The sequence below is a fragment of the Podarcis vaucheri genome (genome assembly GCF_965113315.1).
Source record: "Podarcis vaucheri genome assembly, chromosome: 15".
Classification (NCBI taxonomy): domain Eukaryota; kingdom Metazoa; phylum Chordata; class Lepidosauria; order Squamata; family Lacertidae; genus Podarcis; species Podarcis vaucheri.
The window spans coordinates 44,846,333-44,860,637 of NC_138753.1; positions in this window are offsets into that span (position 1 = coordinate 44,846,333).

Genomic DNA, 14,305 nt, shown 5'->3' on the forward strand with positions numbered 1-14,305 from the left:
TTTTAATGCCGGTGATTTAAACATTAGAAGTAGACTTTCCAAGGCTTTAGTTTAAACCTTTTTGCTTCCTACTGTTTACAAGAAAGGGAGGCAGACTTCCTGTTTTAAACCTCCCCCGTTCGTTGCCAAAATCAACTTTTTAAAAGGTCCAATACTTCACTTTACTCACGGGTGATTACTTTTAGATCCAATTGTCAACAGGAAAAAGTCAGCGTTCTCCGGCAACGGCTGTGCGGCTTCACTCCGTGGAAGTAGCAGTCACTTCAAAGCACCGTGCCGCTCACCCCACTTCGCTCCGGACTCCCGAAAACGGGTTTCCCTGCGAGTAGGGGGGGGCGCTGATGGTGCCCGCCAAATCCCACGTTCACAGGCTTCACCCGCCTGTGATTTTTGAAGGGTCCCCGCCTTCACCGCGGTGGCAAGACCCGATTCCCACGGAGCAGATTCCTCTGATTCAGAGGAAATCCGCCATTGCCGATGGCGCAGACCCGGAAGTCATGGATATTTTTTACCTTACAATGTTTACTATTTTTAAAGTCTGGTTCTTTATTACACCAAGCTTTGATTATGTACACATAGCAATAATAACAATGTACCTCGCTGTATAATATGTTTCTTTCTTAAATTTATCTCTTATTTCAGTTTGGATGCACAAACTGTCTCCAGGCACCGCAGTTGCCTGCAAGGGATTCCCACATGGCGGGGCTGATGCTGCAAACCTTCATGCCACGTGGGCAGACATCTTTGTAACACAGAGTTGGTCTGCAATGGGCCTGGTGCCTGAAGCCAGCTCTCCATAGCGCATGCCCTGGGGGTCCTGCCATCTTCCAGGCTGTGGACATGACTAAGACAGCAGGAGTGCCAACAGGCTGGGATTGTGGGCCTGGGAGAGCACATCTTTGCAGTGATGCTTCTGAATACCCGTTGTGGGGAACCGCAGGAGGACAGAGGGCTTTTCTACTTGGGCTCCTGCCTGCAGGCTTCCCAGAGGCTTCTAGTTGCCCCTGTGAGACCAGCCAGGCTCCTCCTACCAATTCCCTAGTTGCCCCTGTGAGATCCAGCCAGGCTCCTCCTACCAATTCCCTACCCCCACCCCTGGCTCCACAAAGGCTCCAGCTCACCCTCCTCACCCACCCCTGGGCCAGGGCTTTCCCCCAGCTAGAACTCGCAGGAACTCCGTTCCGGCCCCTCTCAGGTGGGTGCCATTGCCATTCTAAGAGGCACTCATCTCTTTTTCTAGAGCAGCGTTTTTCAACCACTGTTCCGTGGCACACTAGTGTGCCGCGAGATGTTGCCTGGTGTGCCGTGGGAAAAATTGAAAAATTTGAAAGATATTTTTTTTAAAAAAAAAAAGAAGTCAAATTTTCACCCACTAGGCGGGCGCTGGACTGTGTCCACCCTATTTTCCATCCATCCTGGGTGGGGATCAGATCGGATGGGATCGGATGAGAGCGGACAGGTGGTCCGCTCTCATCCGATTCCCCATAGAGAGCAGCGGGGCTCTGACACCTCCCTCTCCGCACACAGTGGTGGTGTGCCTCGTGATTTTTTTCATGAAACAAGTGTGCCTTTGCCCAAAAAAGGTTGAAAAACACTGTTCTAGAAATCAGCAAAGTGGGTGCAGCCTCTGAGTCTCTTCTAGCAGCAGCACCATCTTCCACATCACGTTCCCTCCACTCTACTGTACTCTTCTTACATTGCAATAAAATGTTGAAGAACAGAGTGGCAAAAGCCCAACACGTCCCCTTACTGCTGGTTTGGTGCTGAGGTGCAGTCATCCATCCTCAAGAGCCCTCCCTTCCCACTTGTGCCCTGGAGCACACTAGGTCTTCATGGGTTAGTCTATCCTCTATCCTCTCTCACAGAGTTGTTGTCAGGAGAATAAAATGGTGGGGGTAAAACCATGTGCACAACCACTTTGAGCTATTTGGAGGAAGGGTGGGATTTTATTTTATTTAAAAAAAAAAAGATTTTAAATGTTCTTAAAGAGACCAGCACATCTCATGCTTTCAGGGAAAATCAAGACTCTGTAACCCTTATTTCCTGCCCACATTACTCTGTCCATCATGTAAAGCACTTAGCTGTCCCCACAAAATCCTGGGAACTAGAGTTTCCCCTCATAGCGCTACATTTCCCAGCAGCCTTAACAAGCCACAGTTCACAGGATCCTTTGAGAGAATCCATGTGTTTGGAACGAACGTTGTGGTTGTGACCTAATTCACTCCCCCTCTGCTGAGAGGTGATCTGATCTGCTACACTTCCGGTTCGGCGCCAGCGCTAATGGCTGCTCTCTCTCCGAGCTCCGGAGAGAGGACGGCTCTGCGAGTTCGGGTCTGACCCGCTTCGGCAAGCGGGGGACCCCTAAAATCACAGGAACGGATCCTGTGAACAAGGAGATTCGGTGGGCACCCGAAGCGCCCCCTCTTTACCGCAGAAAGAGCCTTTTTAAAGGCTCCGGAACGACAACGGGGGAGCGCGGTGCTGAGAATCGCTACCCAGCCCGCAGAGTGAAGCCGCGTCGCCATTAGTGGAGAGCGCCGATTCCCTTCCTGAATAATCTGGACAAAAAAGACCCGTGAGTAAGACTGAACCTCTATTCGAATTAAAACTACCTGAAATTAGGCTGAAAACGGGAAAGGCAAAAATTAAGGAAGTCTGCCTTCCCCCGACTGCATGATAATCAAAGCAACGAAAGTTACTAAGCTGCATCCGTAAGGGAAAATCGTTTTTAAATGCTTGAACCCGACATTTGGACTTTGACTATCCCCTCCAGCTTGCAGGGCAGAGGGGAGGAAAAAGTGACTTTATAAGCTGCATGACTAATTTAAAGGAAAAGGAAACTTTCTGCAGCCTCCAACCTGGTATGAGCTGCTCATAAAACAAAGGAACACTGAACTGACCAGATTCCTGTGAAAGTAACAAAGTGGAAGCTTTATTGTTTATTTGTTACAAAGTTTTGGGACTTTGTGGATACATTATATCAGGGAAGGCTGGGACTCTATTTACTGGGAAAGCGTTGTATTATACTTATAGAAGCCTCCTGATAAATTTGCTTTTTAACACTCTTTATTTCGGTTTGCGGACATTCTGATTTGCTCCCTCTAGAGGGTAAACTAAAAGTTGCTACGCTTTGGGACAGTGGAATTTTCTTAGGAGAAGGCTCTTGTGGGAAACGACCTTGGGATATGAGTGGCCCAGCAGACGAGATAAGCACGAGAGCCAAGACAAGGCAATATCAACAACAGCTGCAGCAACACAAGAAAAGAGGCTCGATCTCAGGAATAACTTCTACAGTGACAACAGGACAAGAAAGAGGTACAGCAGTCTCCATGGATGCAGTATCGCAAGCCCTTCTTAAGATAAATCAATCCCTGGAGAATTTAACAAAGCAAACGGCAGAGAACACTAAGAAATTGACAGAGAACTCACAGAAATTGACAGACTTGACAGCAAGACTTGATTTGAATACAGAATCTATAAATAAGCTTACGCAAGAGAACTCTGCCACACGTCAAATTGCGGAGGAAGCCAGAACTATTGCTGGAGAGACTCAGGAAAAATTAGAACCGATTGCCAGGAAGGTCTATGACCACGATGCAACTCTGGCACTGTGGGAACTACAAAGAAAAGAAAGGAATCTGAAATTACGATCAATTCCAGAGGACGAAGGAGACAATCTCACGGACTTTTTAACGAAGGAGTTTGCTGATGCTTGGGAAGACTTAGAGGAAGACGAAATTAAAATCACAACGGCATTCAGACTGGGCAGAAGACAGAATAGAAAGGTACCGAGAGACTGCTTGATCACCTTGAGATCGAAGGAGGAAAGAGACAAAATATTAAGACTGCATTTTGAAAAGGCCTTACAAATTGGGAATTCACCGATACAGATCTTTAAAGATATCCCTAAACATATTCTGGACTTGAGAGCTTCTTATAAGGACCTGGTTTACCTGCTCAAGAAGAACAACATTCGTTTTAGGTGGGAATTTCCACAGGGACTGTCCTTTGACTATAGGGGGAAGAAGGTGAAAATAAAGACGACACAGGATAAAGACAGCTTCCTGCATAAAAATCAAGAAGATCTACAGAAAGGAACTGTAGACCCAATTGCTGAGCAAAGGAGTGTAATAGATATCTTGAACCTCTCATTTGGACAGAACCTTCCACCACCAACAGAGGAGGAACAACAATTGGGAGCAGTTGGAGGAATACCAGAAAAATAACAAGATGGCCCTGCAATTCCTTAGCTGGAATTGTAATGGGATGAACATGCCTTTGAAGAGACGACAAGTATTCCACATTTTGTACAGAGAACAACTGGACGTGATTTGTTTACAGGAAACTCACATAACCAGAGCCCACAGGAGACTGCTTATGAATAAAAAATTGGGACAAGAATTTATCTCGTCGGACAAAGTGAAAAAAAGAGGAGTTGTGATTTATGTAAAAGAGAAGTGGGCCCCAAAAATGATTTTTAAAGATGAAGAAGGAAGATATTTAGCGGTGGAGATTCAAGCACAAGGAGAAAATTTTTTGATAATTGGGATTTATGCACCAAATGAAGGTAAAGCAGAATTCTTCAAAAAACTTCATGAAACCCTGATGGACTATTTGGAATATAACATGATAATCATGGGAGATATGAATGGTGTAGTTTCTACAAACATGGACAAGACACAAAGACTGATACTCACTAAAGAAGGGAGACTCCCGAAGACTTTTTTTGAAATGACTGAAAATATGGACTTAATAGACATTTGGAGAACAAGGAACCCTCTTGAAAGAGAGGGAACCTTTTTCTCCCAAGCAAAGATGACCTGGACCAGAATCGACCAAATCTGGATTACTAGTGGAATGGCTCCGAAGATTAAGAAGGTAGAAATCTGCCCAAAAACCTGCTCCGACCATAACGCCGTGAAGATGGAAATGAAACTTACAACAACTGGTCAGTTTAGATGGAGAATGAATGACACCCTGTTTCGAGATAGAGAGTTCCACTTGAAGGCCCAAAAAACCTTAAAGGACTATTTTGAAATCAATCTAAGGGGCGATGTGGAAAGAAGAGTGATCTGGGACGCAAGTAAAGCTGTGATGCGAGGGTTTTTGATTCAACAAAACTCAATAAAGAAGAGAAAGCAGAAGGAGAAAAGAGAAAATTTTTTGGAAAAGATAAAAGAAGGAGAGAAAAAATTAAGGTCAAAACCAAAGTCCCAGGAGATTTTGAGGGAGATTAAATTGTATCAAACACAATATATGGAATTGATGAACCAAGAGATAGAGTGGAAAATAAAGCAAATGAGACAAAAGACATTTGAGTCGGCAGATAAATGTGGCAAACTCTTGGCATGGCAACTCAAGAAAAGACAGAAATTAAATACAGTTTCAAGTTTGGAAGTGGATGGAAGGACCATATCTAAACCAAATGAGATAAGAAACTGTTTTGTGAGTTATTTCAAAAAACTTTATTCCCAAGGATTACAAAATGAAGAAGACATAGATAAATTCCTTAATAAACATGGATTACAAAAAATCTCTCCTCAAAGTAAGGTGGATCTAAACCAGAGAATAACAGAACAAGAGATAGAGGGTGCCATTCAGGACATGCAATTGGGCAAATCTCCAGGGCCAGATGGACTGACTTCCAGATATTACAAATCGTTAAAGGAATGGTTGATAGAACCGTTAAAGGATGTCTGTAATGAGATCTTAGAGGGAAAAAAGGCACCTGAATCGTGGAAAGAAGCATATATTTCACTCATACCAAAGACAGAGACTGAAAAGACTCAATTGAAGAACTACCGCCCAATCTCGTTACTCAATGTGGATTACAAAATTTTTACAGACATTTTAGCAAAAAGATTCAAAAGAGTATTGATGGAAAAGATTCATAGAGACCAAGCAGGCTTTCTCCCAAAGAGACACCTCTCAGACAATGTTAGGAATATAATAGACATTTTGGAAAAGTTAGAGGTGAACATAAATACTAAAGCAGTTTTGATATTTGTGGATGCGGAGAAAGCCTTTGACAACATTTCTTGGAGTTTTATGAAAAAGAACCTTCATGGGATGGGGGTAGGACAAGGTTTTGAGAATGGTATGGGTGCAATATATTCCGAACAAAAAGCTAAGTTGATTGTAAACAATGTAATAACTGAGGAACTTAAGATAGAAAAAGGAACACGACAGGGGTGCCCAATTTCCCCATTGCTTTTTATTTCGGTCCTGGAGGTGTTGCTGAACATGATTAGAGAGGACCAGCAAGTTAAAGGTGTACAGGTCGGAGCAAAACATTACAAGTTAAGGGCTTTCGCAGATGACTTAGTTCTGACTTTACAAGAGCCATACACTAGCACGAAAAAGGTGTTGGAGATAATTCAACAATTTGGCCAGGTAGCTGGATTTAAATTGAATAAACAAAAAACTAAAGTCTTAGGGAAAAACCTGACAGATATGGAGAAGAATAAGTTTCAAGAAGAGACGGGTTTGATGGTGGTTAAGAAGGTGAAATACCTAGGGGTTAATTTAACATCTAAAAATTTGAATTTATATAAGGACAATTATGAAAAATGTTGGTTAGAAATTAAAAAAGACTTAGAAATATGGTCAAATTTGAGATTATCAATGTTAGGCCGAATTGCAGTAATTAAGATGAATGTATTGCCTAGAATGTTATTTTTGTTTCAAACTTTGCAGATTATTGACAAGATGGACTGTTTCAAGAGGTGGCAGAAAGATATTGCGAAATTTGTCTGGCAGGGCAAAAAGCCCAGAATAAAATATAAAATATTAACAGATGCAAGAGAAAGAGGGGGATTTGCCCTGCCGGACTTAAAATTGTACTATGAGGCAGCAGCATTCTGCTGGCTGAAAGAGTGGATGCTCCTCGAGAATACAGATATCTTGGACTTAGAAGGTTTCAATAACGCATTCGGTTGGCATGCATATTTATGGTATGACAAAATTAAAGTGCATAGTGCCTTTAAAAATCACATTGTAAGGAAAGCGTTGTTCAATGTTTGGATGAGATATAAAGACCTGTTGGAAAACAAAACCCCTAGATGGTTGTCACCCTTAGAGGCGAAGGCCCATAAGAAAGTTAATATGGAGGTCGGATGGCCAAAGTATTGTGAGATTTTAGAACAGGATGGAGAGAAACTGAAATTAAAGAGCCATGAAAAACTAAAACCCAAAGTACAAGATTGGCTCCACTATTATCAAATAACGGAGGTTTTTAAACAAGACAGGAAAATTGGCTTCCAGGTGGAAAAATCAAAACTCGAGACAGAACTGCTAGAACCCAATACTAAGAATTTGTCAAGAATGTATAATTTGCTGTTGAAATGGAACACACAAGATGAAATAGTTAAATCAGCTATGATTAAGTGGGCACAGGACATTGGTCATAATATTATGTCTGCTGACTGGGAAAGGTTGTGGAACACCGGAATTAAATTTACGGCATGTAGTGCCTTAAAGGAAAATGTGATGAAAATGGTATACAGGTGGTACATGACCCCAGTTAAGCTAGCAAAAATTTACCATTTGCCTGACAATAAATGCTGGAAATGTAAGGAAACTGAAGGTACTTTTTATCATCTTTGGTGGACATGCCCGAAGATTAAGGTCTTCTGGGAGATGATATATAATGAAATGAAAAAGGTATTTAAATATACCTTTCTTAAGAAACCAGAGGCCTTTCTCTTGGGCATTGTCGGCCAATTGGTGCAAAAAAAGGATAGAACTTTCTTTATGTACGCAACAACAGCAGCAAGAATACTGATCGCAAAGTATTGGAAGACACAAGATCTACCCACCGTGGAAGAATGGCAGATGAAAGTGATTGACTATATGACATTGGCGGAAATGACGAGCAGAATTCGAGACCAGGGAAAGGAGACTGCGGAAGAAGATTGGAAGAAATTTAAGATTTATCTTAAGGACTACTATAAACTTGATGAAGTTTAGAATGTCGAGATTCTATAGAGAGAAAGGGTTGCAGTAATATAAGATTAGAATAAGAAAGGACTATGACGAATTAGAGTTGGAAAAAACATTTATAAGTTGCTATAAAATTTGGACATGAGGATGCAGAAAGGGGAGGTATGGGGAAGTCCGAGGAAAGAAGTTTATGAAATGACATTATGAAATTATACTTGTTTGTTTGTTTGTTTTCTTTTTTGTGTTTGTCTGTTATAAAAACTTTTGTAAAACTAATAAAAAATATTATAAAAAAAAAAAAAAGATCTGATCTGCTACAATGTGAGATAAGGGACAAATGAATTATAGTATTTCATGGCCAAAGAATAAAGAAATGACAGAGCTCTTAATAACTTAATAGATTATGCCAGGGAGCATGGTTGCCAAACGCTAGAGAACATATTTAATGGAGAGAAAATGGGAAAAGGATGAATAACCTATGTCTAGCCTTAGGGACCTTCTACATCTGCTCTGCTAGAAACTGCCTTTGGCCTTTGACCCTTTCCGATCCAATTTATGAACACTGTGATTAGAGGTTGACAGTGATATGTAAGCAGGTGTCACTCACCTTCTCTTTCTACTAGTCCCAGGACAACAAGGTTGTCTATGAGGGGTGAGGGGAGGAAGAGGGGTATTACCGGTAAGCTGTTTCACAGAGCCTAGGACTTGCCGATCAGAAGGTCAGCAGTTCAAATCCCCGCGACGGGATGAGCTGTCATAGCTCTGTCCCTGCTCCTGCCCACCTAGCAGTTCAAAAGCACGTCAAAGTGCAAGTAGATAAATAGGTACCTCTCCGGCGGGAAGGTAAACGGCGTTTCCATGCACTGCTCTGGTTCACCAGAAGCGGCTTAGTCATGCTGGCCACATGACCCGGAAGCTGGACACGGACAAACACCGGCTTCCTCAGCCTATAGAGGGAGATGAGCGCCGCAACCCCACAGGCGTCCGCAACTGGGCCTAACGGTCAGGGGTACCTTTACCTTCAAGGTCCTAAGTGCAAAGCATTGCTGTGATTCACCAAGCAAAATCACATTTTAAAAACCCCTTAAATATTACATTTTCCCCTAAAGAAATCTTGGATATTGGAATTCAGAGAGGAGGAGAGGGGATTAGGCATTTCTGATAAGCATTCAGTCACATGAATTTGTGTATTTTGAGTGAGTCTCAGGTTGTGTACACACCATACATTTAATGCGTTCATGAATCCTGGGAACTGCAATTTGTGAAGGGTGCTGGGAACTGTAGCTTTGTGAGTGGTAAACTAGAGTTCCCAGGATTGTTTAATCATAGAATTGTACAGTCGGAAGGGACCTCAAGGGGGAACCCCCTGCAATGGAGAAAGGGAGGGGGTGGGAAGGGGGAGGAAGGAGCTTTAAATGCCCCTTAAATGCAGAGTGTGTCCACATCCTCAGATGACAGCCAGGCTTCCCTCCATTCTGGCAGGCCCCGCTCATGGCAATTTTGAGCAAGAACGGGGGGGGGGGGGGTGTTGCCAAGGCCCTGGGCAGGCTTGCATTTCCTGTGCAAAAGATACAGGGGAAAGTGAAATGGAAGAGCAAACAGGGACTGGCTCCCTTTTAGCCATGAAGGTGTTTGTACTGGAGGGGCGACCTTCAGAGGTTGCGGGGGGGGGGCAAGGTGGAAGGTAAGGAAACAAACAGTTCTTGGAAGAGAAAGGAAGCAAAACTGCAAGAGTAAGATGAGAAGGCTGCCTGGCAGTGATCTAGGCCAACAAAAGAAGCAGGGAGCTGCCAGGAGTGTTTGCTTAACCTTTTAGCTGAAAAGCCCACAGCAGGTTTGGGAACTAGACAGAACAGGTTGAAGAACAAAGCTGATCTCTGTAACCAGGCCAGAGGAAAGAGAAGGCAGCCTGCACTCAGCCTCTTCCCTGCTCTATTGTCTTCTTTTGCCCATGAACATTCTAGTGCCTTTGGGCACCTGCGGAGTCCCCCCCCCCTATTTCTTTTTAAAAGGGCCCCTGAGCACACATGAGGGGAATGCCCCTTTTGCCCATCTGGGACCTGTCTAAGCAGGCTGTGAAATCTGGTGTCTTGCACCACACTCTCCTGCTGCCAGTCTGCTTGATTAGGCCTGCAGTGGCTGCTCCACCGTTGTCTCCATGGAAGGGAGCCTAAGGAGATGATGAACTGTGAGAGTCACCACTGCCAGGGGCAACTTTGCTGCTCTTTGTTACAAATGCAGCCACCACTTTTGTGCGCATGCTCATCACGAGAAGAAAGCTTCTGGAGCATTACATCCTCCCAATTCTGGCCGACGGTCAAAAGGATAAAACGCTGCTGCTCCAACGCCCTCCCCCAGGCTCCCCAACTGCCACCACCTCCTAAGCAAGGCTTGTCCCCTTTTGGACAGAATGCTGAGAGTTGTTAGAGACCCCTCCTCTCACAGAGCTGCAATTTCCAGCACCCTTAACAAACTACATTTCCCAGGATCCTTTGGGGAGATGCCACGACTTTTAAAGTGGTATCAGGGTGCTTTAAATGTAGGGTGCAGATGTGAGTTGGATTAAGGGGTTAAATAAACCACATTAGTTCCCTTTGAGTTTGCATACCTAAAGAGATGACACAAGGAAGCACCCAAAACTTGCCATATCCTTTGGGCCAAAGGTTTTCTTTTTGGTTTTTTGGTCAGGTTGAAAAATAGAAATTGCTGTTCAATCAATCAAATACCTTTATTGGCATCACAGCATAAAACATTTCAAGTAACTGAAATAACTAAAAAGACAAGGGTGAGGCTATCAAGGGTTATAAGGTCATGCTATGGCCGTGTGCATTTGGATATTCTGCTACGCCCAGTCTATTTCCTGAAAGGATAGTTCGTTGGGAACCCTGTTGAGTAAAATTGTGGCTAAAAAGGAAGCTACTAAAGCAGTACAGTCATACCTCGGGTTGAATGTGCTTTGGGATGAGCGCGTTCAAGTTGTGCTCCAAGGCAACCCGGAAGTAACAGAGCGTGTTACTTCCGGGTTTCGTGGCTTGCGCATGCGCAGATGGTCAAAATGACATCATGCGCAGAAGCAACAAAAAGCGGTATGCGCATGTGCAGATGTGTAGTCACTGGTTATGTTTGCTTCTAGATGTGAACGGGGCTCCGGAACGGATCCAGTTCGCATCTAGAGGTACCACTGTATTATCTTTGTCCCGATCTGCCAGGAAAAACCTTACTTGGCTTCTTCTTGGAGTTGTGGGCCAGATGTCCAAGATTTTGCTCAGCATCAGTTGGCAAGGTCTGCTGTGTAAAGGGCAATTAAGAGAATGTGGTCCACTGAATCGGGTACTTCTTGATTGCAGGCACACAAACGGGCTTGAAATGGAATGTGTGAGAATCTTCCTTTGGTCACTGCAGAGGGGAAACATTTAGTCTCACAAGCATAAAGGCTCTTTGATGGAAAGGGAGCAGCAGATCCTTTAGATAATGGGCACAGGTTCCGTAGGGTGCTGTGAAACCTAAGGCCTCTGGAGAACAAGATCTCGGAGGATGAGGTAACAAGCACTGTCTTTCGTGGTTATAGTGCTGCTGCTTGATTAATTGGAATGTGTGATTTTCGTCACATACTTTGAGGCTCTCGAGGGCAATGCCTAAACTATGGATTTTGTCTTGAATTGCTCTGTACCATCTGGATAAAATACGGTCTTCAAGCGCAGAGGTTAAGAAGGAGTTAGATGTTACTCTAACCCAAAACTTGCCATATCCTTTGGGCTAAAGGTTTTCTTTTTCGTTTTTTGGTCAGGTTGAAAAATAGAAATTGCTGTTTAACATAGGACAATCCCCTGGGGAGCTTTCCGATGCAAGGCCCATTGAAACTGATAGGAAGCCTGCAGCGCAGCAGCCTCAGCAGACGGTGGTGTCCTCATTTCATCCACCTTGTAAGCAGATCTCTGCCTCCTTCCACTGGCACGGCAACCTTTTGTTTTCTGCTTGCTTCCTAGAACTTGCAATATGACTCACATGGACTTTAGCCTTTGTGTCTGAAACACAAACTGCCAACCACGCCAGCATCAATTAGGTAAGGCTGATCCAAATACAGGCAGAAAAGGGAAAAGGAAAGGACTTTGCATAACAAAAGCTGGCTAGTCAAGCCTTCTTGCCAGGAATAGTTCTAGGGTTAAGCTTTGCCTTTGCCTCAGACAGGCTTCCCAGGGATGCAAGGAGGAGAATGTGTCATCAGAAGGGGGGAAACTCTCTGCAGCTTGGTGATAAACTAGGGATTTCTCAAACTGTCTCCTTGAAAAGTCCAGGAGTTTCTGTGGAAGAACTCCCTGCGCTTCCATGAGAAAATGTCAGCATTCCCTTGCAATGTGCAGGGGCTGCCATTCTTTTTTGGACCCTGGGTAGGCTTCTAATTTTAAGGGAGTTCACCCCGGGTGACTTCCTTCTCCCAGGGATGGGGAGAAGGTCACTGAAAGCAGGCAGGTGTGCAGAAAAACACACATACCTGCCCCTGCCCCCAATATTCATTTCTTAACCATGGAATCAGGGTAAAAGTCAGATTCCATAGAATTAAATAGAATCTGCTTGAATTTGTATGATTTTTACACCCCACACCCAATAAAATTAAAATATACCTTGGTAGACTGCAAGGAGGGGGTGTCCCAGAGGCAGCACTTGCCAGCAGCATAAAAACATGGATCCAAGTAAAGGATCCACTTTAACCTTTAAGATTTTTGCCCAGGCAATGACAATAAAACCTCCAATAAATCACAGAACACACCTGTGGGCTCAGGAATGACCTATGATTTCTATGATTTGATGGTGGTTATGAGGGAATCCGTTGTAAAGGTTAAGAGGATCAATAAGGATCCATGTCTCGAACTAAGGTACTTTCAAGAATGTATAACTTGCTGTTAAAATGGAATACCCAGGATGAAACGGTTAAATCAGCTATGATAAAGACATTGGCTATAACATTATGTTCGCTGACTGGGAACAGTTATGGACCACCGGTGTGAAATTCACGGCATGTAATGCCCTGAAAGAAAATATTATGAAAATGATTTACAGGTGGTACATGACCCCAGTCAAGCTTGCAAAGATATATCATTTGCCAGACAATAAGTGTTGGAAATGAGACTTCCGGGTTAGCGCGATCGGCAAATGGCGGATTCCCTCCGAGCTCCAGAGGGAATCGGCTTTGTAGAAGACGGGTCCTGCCGCGGCGGCGACGCGGGGACCCTCAGAAACCACAGGCGCAGAAGCCTGTGGACCTGGTAACTCAGCAGGCACCATTTGCGCCCTCCCCGACCAGCGAAGAAGCCTTTTTAAAGGCTTCAGAGCCGATGACGGAGAGTGGCGTGGTGCTGTGAGTGGATCGCTTCTTCTACGGAGTGAAGCCGCGAGCCATGGCCGGAGAGCGCTGACTTCTTCTTTGAACATTTGGGCTCTAAAAGTAACAACCCGTGAGTAATACGGAAATTGGACTTAAAAACTTCTTTTAATCGAATTCGGTACGACCGGGGGAGGGCTAAAAGGAAGTCCGCCTCCCCACCCCTTGCAGGCACTTTTAAAGCAAGAATCGGATAACTAAGGCTGTGAGACTGTTTCTCTCTCGTTGAGATAAAAAATTTTAATTGCACAATTTGGCTATATAGGTTTTGTGCTGGAGGATCAGAATTGACTGTGTGAGTTGAAGTTTAACCCCCCCGGATCCGGGAGCGACCCGAGAGGGAGCCTGTGGAGGACTTAAATAGAGTTTGACAGCTGTCAAATGAGCTGTCAAAGTCAGGAAATTTGGCTTTGTGCTATTTCTACCGGTTATCTTTGTTACATTGGACTTTAAGCTTTTGGAAATAAGAAATAAGAACAAAATAACCTGACTGTTGGATACTGTAACCAGAATCCCTCTAGAGGGGGTTCTGAGATACTACAATGGCTGCAGATGGAAAAGTACAGGCAGAGTTGGATAGAGTGTTTCATTTCCTGGGAATATTGCAAGAGTTGAGTGATGTTATGGCTACAAATCTTACAACCTTGAACTCTAAAGTAAACAATTCTGCTGAAATCGGTGAGGATTTGATTCAAGAAGAATCTGCAGCTGGAGAAGAAGAAAATTGTGTTGTTTTTGAGGAGTCGAATGGAGGAGCTGAAATGTGGCAGGTGGAGAAGGACAACCAGGGGCCTGTCAGGAAGGAAGTTAAGGAAAGCAAGGTTCGGATGATGGAAACTTGGTATGAAATGGGGAAGGAAGATTGGGGACTCTCTCTTATGGGGAGTCCGAAAGATCTTTGGATTACAAATTCGATAAAGGTGAAAATTGAAGCATTTGGGACATTTGGGACATTGGTATTTGAAAAGACCAAGAAACAGGATC